The following is a 15,549-nucleotide window of genomic DNA, read 5'->3' as shown; positions in this document are numbered from 1 at the left end:
CCTCTTGCCACACCGCAAAGGGCGTCCCAATCTGAGACATTGCACTCTTGCACACTTCGGCTATGCTACCTGTAGAGATTTGCTCCCAAACTCGAAAAAGGAAAGTAACACTGATCCTCTTACCAAGACACCGTGAACTTGGTTTGCTTTCTTGAGCTCCTTACCATGAACCAAGCTCTGATACCATGTGAAGAGAGTGGGAGAGAAGTAAGGAGTCTCACTTGCAGCTTTCTCACATACACAATGGGGGAATACACACAAAGTTGGAGGTTGAAAACAGTTTTCCTCTTCTTAGTTGTAAAAGCCAAAAGAACTCTCTCTTAGTACAAAAGGAATAGATAAACCCTATATGTGGGTCTCAAACCAAACTCAGCTATCCTAGGTGGCATACTAAGTGAGCCACTAACTAGAGTACATAAAGATAGCTGTCATCCAGCTATTATTCATGGGCGGTGTACCAACCGCATCTGCAGCTAACAAGTCGGTGACATAAATGCACAACAGTCACCCTGGCATATCACGAGTGGAGCTCAGTATCTCAACATATTTCTCCCCCATGTCCCCAAATTCTCTCCCTGCCCTATCATCACCTCCGACACTACTTGTGCTTCCATTAGCAGAAAATGACATAGTATTTGATTTTGAATATCAGGATCTAGATAATCCAATTCGTACTCCCATGCCAAGTTCCAATGATGGGTATGATTTTGATGAGATACCACTTCCTGGTAACCCCATCAAGGAATTTCAGAGCAAATATCCTGATATGAAAACTCGAGGTGGATGGACCCTTGACAACTTTCCTACCAACCTTCATCAGCATCAAATTAGTGAAGGTTGGATTAGCAAGTTGGATCCACAACCTGATTGGTGCCGCCCCAAGCTCTTTGATGTAATCTTCTTGAAGGAGTACCTACGTGCACCTCCATGTCTCAGAACCCATCCCAAGTTCTATGCAATTCCACGGCGTAAAAAATGGGAAGCCAACATACACACTTTGGATGAAGATCGAACCATTAATTGGCCAATGATCGAACCATACTCTGGTGTAGAATGGAATATCCAAGGCACAATGGTCCGAGCACTTCCATAGCATGAGTAAATAATGCGCAGCAACATTGATTGCTTCCTTCGCCTAAGCGCTATATTCTATAAAACATTGGAATTCATCCGGGAGGTCCCATGTTACCTCAATTCCCATTTGCATCCACTCAGTTTCAATCCCAATGAATGGGTCGATGCTCAGTTTACAAGCCGACTCTATCAAAGAGTGATCTTCTTAGAAGCATGCCACATATCTTTGTCCATCATCATTAAAGTAGTTAGAGTAGTTGAAGTCATCTGAATCACCAAAACTGTCAGAGTCATCTGTCACGGTTCCTTCTTTATTATAGTTGGAGGGGGGACCTGTTTAAGAAAACCAGTAAATTCAGGAGGGATTTCAAAGGGAGTAGTGTTGTCCATCCCAAAGCATCTTTGAATATGGTCTTGTAGATCAGCATTAAAGAGGGTAGCATCAGTTCTGAATTGGTTTATCATCTCTGTAATTTTCCTTTGGTCTTGTGCAACCAATTGAGAAAAGTAAGTCAGCATGCAACTCAATTTATTAAACTAAAAATTGTTTTTGATTATCCAAATAAACCACAGTGCATGTGCCTTGATAGGTGCCCATATCTCCTGTTTTGTCCTTGAGTATGGCCTTCCAATTTATTGGCTCCCCTGTTTCAAATTGTACAATTTTCCACACCTTTCTCGCAACACGATAGGCAACAAAGAGGTAGAAGATATCTTCATTTATAGAGGGGCACCTCATGCATTTGCCATTTCCCTTTCCAATTCTTAGTCCTCTATTGTTAGTCCACACAACTTTATGCATTATTAGCCAAAGCAAGGCAGACATTTTGTCAGGGATTGAGCTTGACCAAATGGAGTAGAATTTGAATTTCCATTTGCCCCTAGAATCCAACAATTTCCACCTAGAATTAAGGACAATGTAGAGATCCCCTATATCCTTGGCTGAAGTGGGGATAGGGAATAAAGAAGTACTCTCAACCCAACTGAACTCTCTGCTGTAAACCAAAGAATGATCCACATTTCCATTGCTAATTGCCCTCCCAAAGTTGAATTCTGTTCAAGACTAGTGTCTGGCATTGGTTGTTTAAACTGAACTCCCTCCTAATCTCAATCTAGGTTTTCCATCTTAGCTCAGCTTTGTTCCAAAGTTGACCCCATCATTGTAGTCCTTTTTTGAAGAGCACAGTAGCCTTATCAAAGTCTTCATCAGAGAGAGCAGCCTCCTTGAAGATAGCAGAGATCTAGATTGAATCTAATGTCATAAAAACTCCTTTGCCAGAGAAGACAATTTGGCTTTTAATTCCTTCAAAGGTTGTCCATAGTGAGAGCCAAAGCTGATTGCCTTTAGCTTTGCAAGGTTCAGGGTTACATATACCTTACAACATAGGGTACTTTTTCCAATTGGGAGCTCTCATAGGTCTTAGGGAGCTGACATTCCTTAGAAGGATTTTGGCCCAATCCTCAAGAGGATGGAGGATTGCTTTAATTATCAAGGTTGGGTGAGGGACTCGTAAGTTTGTGACTGTTGGGTTAGTTGGAAATGGTGAGAGGCATGAGAAAAGAGATGATGGAGGGAATAGATGTTAGGATGGAGCTCAGGGAAGGTTAAGACGGTGGCAGCAGTAGCAAGGGTAAGTGAGGTTATGAGGTTAGCAGAAAGAGTGGTTAGATATTGAAGTTGGATGTGAGATAGGCCCTGTCATCTTTTGAAACTTCTTTTTGCTGGTGCAATGGGATCATCAACTACATGGGTGGAATGTCGGTTATGTCGTGCCTTGTAAATAATAGTGATGGCCTTTGTAGCAATGGCAACAAACCTGCAATAACCCTGAGGGGAGGACTACCCATGAGGCATACATATGCAGTGAAAGCATCTATCCTGAGTGCTATAAACCTGGCATGTGTAGACAGGCAGAAGATATTTTTCTCATCTTTGGACAAGTCTTGGCAAATTATGTGCAAGGTTTTAGTCTCGATGGAATGTTCCCATTTGATTGTTGGATGAGTAGATATGATCGTGGTTTGGAGTTGCTTCCATTGGATAAGCACGTGTGCATTGAGGTGATCTTCCACTTGTAGAGAAGCCACACAAGCTCTTGGTACACCATCATTGTGCATTGTAGTGGGGCTTCATTGGTGTTGTCTTCCAATGCCTCATTGTTGTGCACTAGCAATTGGAGTTCAAGCTTGGAGATGATTATCTTTTGGGAGTGCATCTCATTCATTTTTTCTTGTATTGATGGTAGATGGTTGTATATGCCTCCTTAAGCTTTCTCATTTGCAAGGTGACCTTTGCCTATTGTGGAATGTCTTCAGTGGTATTGGACCATTGGTCCAAGACGTGCTTGTGAAGTGCTGGCCTCTTGAGCGGTAGCAAGTTGGTCCTTTAAGATTCTGCATTCCCTTGTAAGCTTGTCAATGTTGAAGGCACGTACTACCACAAAGATTGTTTCATGTCTTCAAGCTTGTCTTTGCAATCCTAGAGCTCTTCTTCTTTGTGAATTAGAGTGAGTCGAGCTTGTGCCACTACCTCCATCTATTGAACATGTGCGGATTCAAGGAGTTATAATAGGTCTGTAGGATTGCCGTTGCTTGTACTGCTATTGCTGTCAACTGTGTTTGACTTTGGTGGAGGTTGGAGGTCACATCCCTCATTGCCTTCTCTTGAGCTTGGAGAGCTTAGTTCATGTGCACTTCTTCTATCTCCTTCTCATCTATCTATGCCCGAAGTGCCTTGACCTCTATGGCGATTGCTTGGAATTGGTTTTTGATTTTTGTTGCAATCTATCTACCCAATTCTCTTACATATTGTTCCTTGGCCAAGCTAGTGAATAGTTCTGACATTTGGATCATTTGGCTAGCTTGATGTTGGAGAATGACAGACGGTGATGAGGTTTGGTGATATGCTCCCAAAGAAAGATCTCATGTCATTCCCTGATCACATTTTCAATGAACCAACCCCTTGAGGATTTTGTTCCAATCTCCATTGGTTGTCTTATGCTTCCCGAAGCGAGAACCCTTGAAAAACGGAGAGTTATTCTACGGAATAGCTTATTATCTGAGTGAGCTTAAGAAATTTCTCCTCAAGAAGCTTCTTGGATGATCTCGTATCCCACACACATGTAGATACCGTGGTAGTCAATCCCGAAATCGTCGAAATTATTGATCTGGCACAATAAGGTGACACCCAAATCCGAACTGGGGGATGAAGGATTTGCAGTCCTTTGGACTTGTGCCGAGGGAGAAGGTTTCTGCTGGCCGGTTTCTTTCCTCATCAGGAGATAGGTTACAGTTGAATAACACAAACAATCTACCCAGATGGATTTCTCTTGTCACCAATTTCTCCTTTTTTTGCCCTGCTTCTGCCCACATCTGGCTGGGTGGGTCACCACGTGGAGCCTATTTACTTCTAGGGAAGTTGAAGTAGGAACAGAATCTCCTTCTCCTTACTACTTCTGCTAATACAAGTGGTGCCCATGTAGCCATCCCGATGATTCTGTAATACTTGGGGGAGGTTGTTCCAATGGTATTTCAATCCCTTGTGTACAATAGTCATACATTTGATCTAGCACTAGCTCCCCTTGTGGCTCATCGACCGGCATGGCATTGATGGGTGATTCTAGTGATGATGTAGCTTTGGGCTCTGGTGCCTATCTTTCCTCAGGTTCTGGTGTCGATCTTGCCTATGGCTCTTGTAGCTACTGTTGTTGGAGATATATCGGTTGCACTTGTGCACCAAACTGTAGCATCTTGTGGGGCGATTCCTCAATCCCAACCTCCAGAATAGGTATTTCTTCTAAGACATATGCACTTATCAATGTGATAGTAGGAGAAGTTGGTGACGGATCCCATACTGGTCAAAAGGGTATGTCCAACTCTTCAATTGGTTTTGGTGATTGGGGCAGAGTCATTTCTCTTTCTTGTAGTTCTTTTTTGATGATTATAGCTGATAAGTGTGGAATTTTATATTTTTGGCCTAAAGAACCATCTAGTTTCTTTGTAAAGAAGATGACTAAGTGCTGGACCCAGTCTTGTTTTAGCTTCCTACTCAGCAAAACAAATGTGTGGAGTGGAAGGGATCGATTCTTGCCGCACTTAACCCCTAGGATTGTGGATAGGAATTGTGTTGCTTCCTTGAGGCGATGGTTAAGGATTGTGCAAAGCAATATGCCATCCCTATGGATGCCCTTGGTGAGGAGAGACTATACTTCGAGAAACTTTGCATCGACAGGCCGTTTAGGGTATTGGACACCTTGTGTTGGCAGTGAGAAAGCCCTTTAAATGATTGTACTATCGAGGATAATGTTTAGTGGGCTCTGATGTATAGTGATTGTACCATACTTGCCAACCTTTGCATTGCTGGAGTGGTAAGAATGGAGAAAGTCCTTGATGTATGTGGTCATTATAGGACTGTCCTCCAAGGATTTTAGGCTCTCATGCAAACTACCTAGACCCCTTTGCTCTAAGTAAGATGTTGCTTCTTGGGAAAGAGCATACGTCGATGTGGGTGGCCAAACAAGTTCCAAGGACTAGGCCCTATCAATGGCTGTGTAGGCCGGTGGTGACTGGGGTGGCATTTGTTCTTCTTGGTCATGCACTGAATCCTCTTCGGAGATATCGCTCTGGACCATGAATGCCCGTGAACATCGTGGTTGGAGGGAGGGAGGGGGCTGAAGATGGAGGGGAGGGTGGAGGGGGAGATGGAGGAAGGGGAGCGGAAAAAAAGAGGTGGTGAAGATGGAGGGGAGGGTGGAGGGGGAGATGGAAGATGGGGAGGGGAAAAAAGAAAAACTTGACGGACGGAAAACATTGACGAAAAAAAGAAAACGTTGACGGAAATCCAAAGGGATGGTCACTTGAACGCCCTCCAAGTCTTTCTCGATGTAATGGGATTGTTGAGGACCAATGTATGGTGGGTGGATGGCTAGGTTATCGCTACGAGATGGGCTCGAAGTTGGGCTCGAAGTCACTTACCATGTGAGGATGGGAGTAGGGTGGTGGTCAATGGAGAGGGAGGAGTGTCTTGCATAGGGCTCAAAATGGGGAAGAGGATGGAGGCAAGATGTGAAAGATAAAGAGTGAGGGAGTGGAGTGGGTTTTTATAGGAAATGGGTTTAGTTTTAGGGTTAAACCCTAAACTCTTCTCGAGCCGTGACTTTCTATGGTTAGCTCGATTTGCTCTTCTTCAACAAGGTGAAATGATCGAAATTGCAAGCTCTACGTATTCATGTCCACTACCTCGCTTGATTGTTTATCAAGTGGCTTCTTTTTAAGAAATAAAGAAAATTTCTTAAGGTAGTAACCCAAGGTTGATGCTTGGGGTTGATATGTTTGGCTAGAAATGGAAACAATTTTACTCTCCTTGCCCTTGAGTGTTATGTTCATGAAAGTTCGAAGTAGTTTGTTTTTTACACATACCTGCGTATGTTTACTTGTTACTTGAGATGCTAGTCTCCTTGACAGCAATGCCAAATGTTGGCTCTTTCCTACGGCTTCTATAGGAAGAGCAAGGTATTCTCAATATGCAGGATTTTGAGGTTTTTTGTCACCTATAGATATATCGGGGTTGGCTTTTGTAGTATATGTGTAGCTTAGGACCTCGAGTTGTATTCCAATGAGATACGTAAGCTTAAGTGTGGTGAGCAAAGATAGTGCATGCATGTGTAAAAGGAATGGGTATCATCATGGTTGAGGTAATGAAGGCTTTCAGCTTCATTGGGGGTTGCAGGGTTTAGGAGGAGTTCAAGGGTTAGAGGGAGGTTTAGGGTTTAGAAGGAGGTTCCAGGATTTAAAAGAGGTTCCAGGATTTAAAAGAGGTTCCAGGGTTAGAAGGAGTTCCAAGGTTTAGAAGGAGGTTCCAAGATTTAGAAGGAGGCAATACATCAATTATAAGTCGAGGAAGTAGACTTGTTATTTGAGTATGAAACAGAGTACCCAGTGTACTATGTAGAAGGTGCAGAGGGTCTAATACCAGTTTATGCAAATCAAGTACGTCCCAACATATATCGAGCACCAATCAAGTGCTACAGTTGTGGAGAAAATCACTGGATCGCAGAGTGCCCTCATTGTGGTAGCCCTACTACTTGCCAACCACTCTGCAGAGATTGTGGCATAAGACATGCCTGTATGGATTGTCCCATGAAAAATAAAGTCCCACAACAAATAAAGGTTAAGCTTGATGTCACAATCGGCATCATTGGGGTGGAACATCAAAGTCTGGATCTGGCAAGTGTGATATCACAACCTGTAAATGTAATTACGCACCAACAGAAAGAGGCCACCAAGGACCCTAACAGTCCAATCCAACCAAAGCGACTTCTTAAAAGAAAAGCACAAGTGCCTCCACCTCCGCCAAGCAATGAGCAGCTGAGCTCATCCATGTCAACTCCTGAGCCTCAAATAAAAGAAGCTCCATACCCAGATGCAAAGGTGGAGAAGGCTCATTTTCAGGCACTTCAACAATGGGTACAAAAGGATCAAGCTCAATTTGAGGCTGAGAAACAAGCTCAATTTGAGGCTGAGAAACAAGCTCAATTTGAGGCTGAGAAACAAGCTCAGGACCCAATCCATGACTTGGCCCCACAAAGTATCGATACTGTACTCGAGCCTCTGTTCCAACAACAAACTCCACAAAATAATGTACCACCATGTCAACTTGAAGGAGCCACACTCTCTAGCATCCTCACTTGCCCTGTGTCAATTCCCATTGGAATCGTCCTACGGAATTGTCCCATCTCTGAGAGAGTTTCAAAGGATGGATTGAACTCGCAAATCCCCCTCCTCCTATGAATGACATCGAAGATATCCCTGTGCGGATGGGTGAGAGAGATGACATATGCAACATTATTGTGCCTTTGATCCACAAGGCATATAATGAATTCCAAGCCATAGTGGATGGTGGAGCAGGTGTAAATGTCCTATCAAAGGAGCTCTACGAAGAATGGGGTCTCCCACCAATGCAAAAGGCTAGTTTCAACATATGCCTTGTTGATGATTCATGGGCTAAACCCTTGGTAATAGTAAATGGTGTGTCCACAAAGATCGTAGGAGTTTGCTTTTCCCTTCAATTCACAATCTTGGATCTCCCCAAAAAATCATATCAAATCTTACTGGGATGTCCTTGGTTACGGGAAGCATCAGCCCTCCATGAGTGGGGAACTAATAGACTAACAATCCAGAATCGCGACACCGTAGTCAGGGTGAATGTGGGAACAGGAGCTATAAAACCAATTGTGCCTAGATCATTGGATGACACATCTTCCACGACAATCTCAAGCAAATCAGCTCCCTTGCAACAGCATGTCATAGCGGGTGACTCACAAAGCAATGTCAATAATTAGATACAAACATTGGCAATCAATGACAACTGCCATTCATTAGATCCCATCTTCTCATAGATAGATGCTAAGGCGCTATAGGTAGATCCTCCACTCACATGAAGAACCAATTGATCTAGAGATGCCATTCTTTATGGTTGACCTCGAGTGGGATAATGAACCTGAAGAAGGTACCCATACCAATGATGACTCAGATTTTCCTTGGGACCTTGAAATTGAGGCTGAGAATGCTGAAATTGAAGATTAAATCTTTGATAATGATAGCCATTCTGCATGCCCTAATGGCAGTCGAGCTCCCAAAAGTTGAACCTCCAAAGTTAAATAACAGTAGAAGATCTCACAAGAAAGCTAAAGGAGGAAATCGTAGAAAAGTCAAGGCCGAACACTTCAATGAATTTGAACGAGTCCAAACAAGGATCTTTGAATTATACCTTGCAAAGCCAGCTCCCTCAAAATTAGAACCACCGCCTCTTGAATGGTCCCCTAAGGGACTAGAAGGAGTATGCGCAGCAAATGAACGCTTACTTGGAAACACCTTACTAGTGGAAAAGTTACCCCATAGTTCCCAACGTAAGAAGTTTTAAAATTATAAGCCACATGTGCGAATGAAGCTCAATCAAGAGACTTCAGAAAAAGAAAGTCAAAAAGAGCCTAACAAATCGGTAAATGCAACTATGCCACCCGATACACACGGCACATGTCAGGCTAGTTCAACACCATCAGAGGCCGATCTTCGAGAAGTGTTGAAATACTTCAAGAATTACACAAGTGTTAGTGCACCAATAGCAATGCCAAGACCACTAAGGGAATCTGAAGTTCAAGAAACCGATAGCATTGGAGAAACTCCAATTTATGAGGGATCAGCAAAAACACGCACAATAAACCTCGCCCTTGAAGGGGAGGAAGAAAAACTAGTTTTCATTGGGAAACAGCTTTGACAAGAAGACAAAACCACACTCAAAGCACTCCTAATGGAATACCGTGACTGCCTAGCATGGTCATACAAAGAGATGAAAGGAATTCCACTAGACGTGGCAGTACACACGATACCTATAAGGGAAGGTGCTCACCCTAAGGTATGTGGACATTATTGCACAAATCCTAAGTATGGCACCATGGTTTATGATATAATGAATTGGAAAAACTCCTAGATGTCGGATTCATCTACAAGATAGAGCACACTGATTGGGTTTCACCCATCGTCATTGTGCCTGCCCACATCAAGTTCACCGAGATGAAGCATCTCAATCAAAATGCCAGCTTCTCGAAGAAAATATCTAATGCATCTGATGCAATGAGACCCATATGGGTTGCCATCTGAACACTAGATGTGAAAGGCCTAAGTTTTGGCAGTGCCAACTTGGCTTGGTGGAATGCTGAGCAAGAACTATTGAAGGAATAGTGGCTATAGTGCCAATCATTGCATAATTTTGCATAAGAGCTGCCAACAAAAATAAAAGCAGTAGACAGCATTCTGGAAGTCAGGATAAAGGCAAAGATTCAGTAGTTACCAATGCGAATCTCACTTCACATTCACCTCCTGCTACTCAATCCTTGCCCAAAGGAAAGCAACCTTCAACTGATGGCTGGCAGAGCCCAAGAAAAGTTATTTCTGCTCGAAGAATTCCACCCCCCCCGCACTTGGAATGGCGCATCTTCTAGCGGAAACACCCCAGAGATCAATACAGGAATTGGGATTACATGGTCTGCAGTAACAGCCAACAGAACACTCTTCCCTGAAGAAGAGGTTGCTGCTTTGCTGTCTACTTCTCAGGCGACTACTTCTTCTCAGGGGCGAGGCCTCGACCCTGAGATAGAAATGCAAGGCTGACCTCATACTTTTTGCTGCTGTACATAGTTGTTACATTACTATAAATATCTGTATATATGACTGCTCACATCACCTGTTTTACACTCAATGTCCAAGGCATGTGTGACAGTAGGAAATGGAAATCTGTGTGGCTGTACATCAACAGATTTCAGCCTGACATAGTGGCATTACAAGAGCACAACCAACATATTTATGCAGGCAAGACAGGACACTACTGTGGGTATGACATTTTCTATGCTGGGGAGCACTCTTTCTCAGGGGTTGTCCTTCTGATCAAACATGAGCTTCAACCAATCATTGCATTAAATGACAACAAAGGCAGATGACTTGTTCTCCAATGCATTATTAGAGGAGAGGTGTTTGAATTTGCTTCAGTTTATGCACCTCAGTCATCTCGAGACAGAACTGTAATTTGGGATGCTATGCAACAATAACCGTGGAGATATCATGCCTACACATGTGGGGATTTCAATAATGCTCCACAACAGGGAGACAACACTTCCAGCCACGATCATATGTTATCTCCTGAAAGGCATGCATGGTCTCAACTACTTTTGCATTCGGATCTGGTTGACCTTTGGAAGGAATTGCAGCCTTTGTCACCGGGCTACACTTTTCAACATAATGCTCTTTCCGCTTATCAGGCGAGACTCGATCGTTGGTATAGTGTCGCTCCCCAACAAAATGGGGATTTCGCATGCAAAATGTGGATTGACTATGCCTTTGTGCATTCAGACCATGCACCACTATGGCTGCGGTTATCTTTTCATAAGATGCCCAAAGATAGATTGCCACAACGGCGACATCTAATCATCAACAATAGTTATTTGCAACATGCTGAATTCAGGGCAATGGTTACTAAAGCAGCTCATTGTCTTTCCTCTAGCAGCTATCTTCATGCTAATGATGCCTGGGCTTCTTTTATTTCTAAAATGCAAATGGTGATTAGAGCTTATGGCAAGTCTTACATGAAGACTCTGAGGGAAACCATTGCTCAGGCCAAGTCTACTTGTCAAGACCTCACTGAACTCAGTCATCATCGTTCGTTGTCCATGCATGAGCAAATCACACTATGTCAGGCCAGACATTGTCTTAAACTAAATGATCACAGGAAACTGGCAAAATGGGAGACTAGAGCAAGACAAAGAGCCTTCACAGATAAAGGTTGCTCTTCCAAAGAATTTTTCAAGAGTTTGCATCAGAGGAGAATCAAAACAGAAATTTGCAGAGTGCTTATGCCCGATGGATCATGGACTACTTCACGGTCACAGCTTGCCTCTGTTTGTGTGCATCACTTCTCCAAGCAATTTGGCTCTGCAGCTCCTCCCTCGCAACAGGTTTTTCTTGCACGAAATTTACTGTTGCAAAATGTTTCTCCAATAATTTCCCCTACTCAAGCTTTATGAGGACTATGCCATCCGCATATAGTGGTATCTGTATCATCAGGTCAGCCAATAGTGATCCCTGGCCTCCTAGGCGTTCTATAATGGATTTGATCTCATCAATGTAGAGCCCGAAGCGAGTCAGTGGAAAGGGCAGCCTTGCTTCACGCCGATCGTGCTCTCCATCCAATCCGATAGGCCTCCTTTAGCACGAACTATCCCTTTGACGGACTCATATAGACTCATCACCCCCCAAATCCGAAAGCAATGGCACCATGCCCACAATGATCGTCACTATGTTGGAAATATTTTAAATCCCCAATGGTGGGAGTATTGTATGGAAACATTGGAGTAGGTAATGTAGCCTTGGCATAATCTCTTGGGATAATTATTTGAGGATAGCTGAATATGCTACTACAATTAAGGAATTATTCACATTTTGAAACAGGGAAGGATCCTATGCATATTCAAGAATACAAGACCTTGCGAAAGAGATGCCTGCATGGAGATGGTGGGAAGAGTGTGGCGCATTGACACCTTATTGCAGACCTTGGCCTTAAAAGTGCTCTTCCAGCCTTGCAACGATTCCTCTAGTGAACAAAATTGGAGTAATTACAAGTTTGTACATTAAAATTGTCACAAGAAATCATTTGAAGATGGAAAGGGCAGAGAAATTGGTATATGTTTATGCAAATCGTAGGGTTTTGGATGATGTTAAGGGAGAGGGTAATGATGGAGATCTAGCAAAGTGGGTACGGTGTGATCTCCCAGGTCCATTACATGATCCTCCCATCATTGAGCAAGTGCAAGCCGATCGAAGCTGAAGCAAGCTCTAGCGAACAATGAAGATGAAGGGGGCATGTGATGTATAATTTCCTGCCACTTGCAATAGTTTTGATACTCATTTGTGGTTGCATTATGATCCATGAGAAATTTTACCATTTAATTTTTCCAATTAATGCCATGCCACTTGGAATAAGATTGATACTCTTGTTTGTGGTTGCATTATGACCCATGAAAAATTGTGCCATTAAATTTTTACAATAGGCAAATGTGTTTTAACCTTGGAAAGAATGAAAATGGTGTGCAACCTATAAGTACTTGTGTAAATAACTCTAGCTACTATACCAATGTGTGCGAAATACCAACATTGGCCCCAATGGAGCATAATGAATGATCATGGTGTAGATGGATGCTTACTGGAGTGAGAGAGGGACGTGAGAAAAGGCAATATGCCATCCCACACCTATTTTGATAGGTATACTACCATGTTCATAATCATCTAATTACATTGGGACGAGGCAAGACAATTGGATGATTTCTCCCTCTTGAGGTCTAGCAACCTTACAAGTACTACTTATGTGTTGCAAGCCAAATGTCTAGAAGCTCTAAATTTTTTCAATGATTATGAAATATGTTTTAAGTAACTATGCTATTTTTTCCATGATTTGATAGCACACCATGGCTCTAGAGAGGGCTCGAGATACAAGAGTGGCACATAACTACATTACAATGTTAGTTGGCAATCATTGGAGATGCAACATATGCATGAAGAATATAGAGGCCCATCTGCAAGAATGTTATGCACTTCTTGGGTGATCCAATGAAGTAATCACAAAATGTAAAGGGCACGGTGTTGGGAGAAGCTACCATCTTGTGGGGAGCTGGTAACAATGATGTTGACATAATAGCATAGCCTACGACACTGGATGAAGCTATTGTAAGGGTGGATGATTATGTTAGGATTCTAGCTGGTAAACGGTGGAGATGTAACATCTGCCATCAAGAATATAGTGAACTTAGCAAAAGAATAAGGTTGCATTTCTTGGGTGATGTGCAGAGAGGCATTGCAAAATGCAAGGGACCAAGAGTTGAAGCTATTGTAGCAACCATTTTGTGCTCTGCATATTAGACGTAGTGTGCCAAGGAAGTTCAGGGGGAAGTCCCAAGAAAGAGGGAAGTCTCGTAGCAAATCTAGGGCACAAAACATTGAGTGTTACCACTATGGCAAGAAGGGCCCCATGAAAAAGGATTGCTACAAGTTGAAAAGAGAACAAAAGGATAAGAAAAAGAATGCAAATTGGGGTACAAATAAGAAAGAAGAGAGTCCCAGGGAGGAAAAAGGAAAAGTGAAGATCGAGGAGATCAATGCATCACTGATGATAGACATTCTCTTCATGCCTCGTCTACCACTGCAAACTTGCTTACCACTTCAGATGATGCATATTCCCCAGATTGGATTTTGGATTCTGGTTCTTCATTCCATGTTACTCCCCATAGGGAATGGTTCTCCACTTATGATAATGGAAAGACAGGTTGTGCACATCTTAGAAATAAGTATGCATGTGACATAGTGGAAGCAGGTGACATAAAGTTTTCTTTTGCAAATGGGTCTGCATTTGTTTTGAGAACTATGAAACATGTGCCTAAGCTGACCAAGAGTCTCATTTCAACGAGTGAGCCAGATGACGCTGGTTTTCAGACCACTTTTGGCTTTCAGAGTTGGAAAATTCAAAAGGGCTCTATGGTTTTGGCAAGGGGTTCCAAGTGTGGGACATTGTATCCCTTACATGTATCAAGGGTGTCTGATCATGTTGTTGCAATAACCGACCAGCCAAGTACTTCTTTGTGGCATTGCAGGTTGGGGCACATGAGCCAAAATTGGAATGAAACTCTTATGCCATTTGGGTTATGTGACGCATTTGAGTTTTTCCGACTTTGAATTGTCTCTATGGGAAGCAAAATAAATCAGCCCATAAAAGAATGGGAAAAAAAGAGCTTGAAAGTCTTGATTTTGTGCATTCAGACATATGTGGTCCCATGCCTACACGATCATTAGGCAGGCCTAAATACTATGTGACAGTCATTGATGATGCAACTAGGAAAGTATGGGCTTATGCTATAGCTTGGAAGATCGATGTGTTCCATGTATTTCAAAAATGGCTGGCTTTGGTTGAAAATCAATCAGGTAGAACACTTAATTGCCTATAGACTGACAATGGTGGAGAGTATCTCTCTCATGACTTTTAGCATTTTTATGATACACATGGGATCAAGAGGGAGCTCACATCCCCTTGTCCTCCAGAGAAGAATCTAGTTTTGCAAAATAGATGAACTGCACCATTCAAGAAAGGTTACAGTCTATGCTTTCCAATGCAAGTCTTTCTGGTGGTTTTTGGGCTGAGGCAATGAAGACTGCAGTGCATGTGATCAATAGATCACCTAGTAAGAGTTTGGATGGTGGTATTCCTAAAGAGGCATGGAGTGGCAAGAAGCCCTCTTACTCTCATTTGCATATATTTGGGTGTGAGGCATATCCACATGTGCCAAAAGAGCATCGAAAAAAGCTAGATCCTAAGTCTAGGAAATGCATCTTTCTGGGTTATGCTGAAAGTGGAGGGATGGGCTATCGTCTCTGGGATCCAGAAGCAAAGAAGATCATAGAAGCCATGATGTGGTCTTCAATGAGAAGGAGATGCATAAGACACCCATGAGGGATGTGGAATTGAGGAGAATTGCTTTCCAGGATGTGAATGCACCTGAATATGTTGATAGTAGATAGAAAGTCTTCCATGCACCAAATGTGTAGGAAATGGTGCCACCAAGAACTTCCACGCCTACACAATCAAGGGTAGATGATGGATCATCTATTGGTGGAAATTATGAGCCAAATATGGCTGATAAGTAGGTGGGAAAACAAGCTAAAATGCCCTTGAGAAGATCGTCTAAAGTGTCTAGACCGCCTGAGAGATTTGTTCCATAGGCAGACTATGTGATGATTACTGATTGTGGGGAGCCTTCTTGCTACAACAAGGCTATGATGCATGAGGATCAGTGCAAGTGGGAGTATAATATGAAATCAGAGATGAATTCACTCATGAAAAATAAGGCTTGGGACTTGGTTTCTTTGCCACAAGGAAAGAAA

This window comes from Dipteris shenzhenensis, chromosome 30 (assembly GCF_047967505.1).
Source record: "Dipteris shenzhenensis isolate YYH24624 ecotype China chromosome 30, Dip_SZ_1.0, whole genome shotgun sequence".
In the NCBI taxonomy this organism is placed as follows: Eukaryota; Viridiplantae; Streptophyta; class Polypodiopsida; order Gleicheniales; family Dipteridaceae; genus Dipteris; species Dipteris shenzhenensis.
The sequence above is the reverse complement of the archived record's forward strand: the minus strand, read 5'-3'. Positions refer to the sequence as shown.